This window comes from Podarcis bocagei (assembly GCF_964188305.1).
Source record: "Podarcis bocagei genome assembly, chromosome: 3".
Taxonomy (NCBI): domain Eukaryota; kingdom Metazoa; phylum Chordata; class Lepidosauria; order Squamata; family Lacertidae; genus Podarcis; species Podarcis bocagei.
Window position 1 is genome coordinate 77858504 of NC_138127.1, and position 1298 is coordinate 77859801.

Sequence of the window (1298 nt, forward strand, 5' to 3'; positions counted from 1 at the left end):
TCTTTCTCGAAAGGCTGCTTTCGGAATGCCGCGTATCCTCATTGACGCAGGCGGCTGCCGCTCAGGATATGCCCAGCCTTCTGCCCAATGAGGAAGATGGGCAGGGCGGCAACCGACCAATGGGAAGCAAGGCTCGTCAGTATTTCCTCTGTTGGGGTGTGTGTGTTTTTAAAGGTCTGTGCTGCAAATAAACAGCAACGAGTTGGGAGCCCGGTAGGGAAATGAGGCCGAATCTGTGGCTCGCGGCTACGGATGCATGAGAAGGGAATGCAGTAGTTTTGTCACCTTCTGCAATTCCTGTCTATAAATCTGCGCTGCTGGTTGATTGCATTTCTCCTCCTGTGATGAGGCTGCTTTTTAATGTTTTAATGTTGTATTTTAATCTTGTTTTTAAGTTGTATTCAATCAACTTGTTTTTATTATTGGTTGTTAGCCGCCCTGAGCCCGGCCTTGGCTGGGGAGGGCGGGGTATAAATAAAAATTATTATTATTATTATTAATATTAATATTAATATTCTTCTTTTCCTCCAAGGGGCTCAAGGTGGAAAACCTGGTTCTGCCCCCCCCCACCTCGTCTCCTAAATAGTAGCCCTGTGAAGTAGGCTGGGCGGAAAGGCAGCGACAGATTTGAACCCTGATCTCCCAGGGCCTGGTTCAACACTCTGACCACTGCACCACGCTATTAATAACATATGCATGTGGCTGAGAGAGATGTCTTTGTTGAGGTAGCTATGTAGTGCATCCAGTCACAAAGTTACTGAACGTATGGTCCTAAGGATTTGTAATAAACTAATTGTGAGGATATCAGTTTTGTGAGGGATGCAGGGCAAATCTCAACCATGTTTACTCAAAAGCAAGCTGCATGTTTACTGTACCTTCTATTTTGTATTTTAAGGACAAGTTTAAACTGCCCAAAGGACTGAATTAAAAGGGTGGTATGTTATCGCTTCTAAGTAATAATGCTTAGGACAGCAAGCTGAGTTTGCATTTGAATTTACTGTAGAGGTCTTAGAGGCCCAAACACTGCTCCTTAAAAACTGGACAGATACTTATTTCTGTAGATGAACAGCTCAACCCTAAACATGCATATTCAGAAGTAAATTACAGAGAGTTACAATGAGTTTTCCTTGCAAGTTTGATGAAGATTTCACTCACAAACTAATTTCCCCACACCCTCTTACCGCTACACAGTGGCATGACTTCTGTTTTATCTATCTTATTATTATTTTTTAAATCAACTTATAACCAGCCGAGAACCTGGATTACTAGAGTTCAAATCTCCACCTAGCCATGAAGAT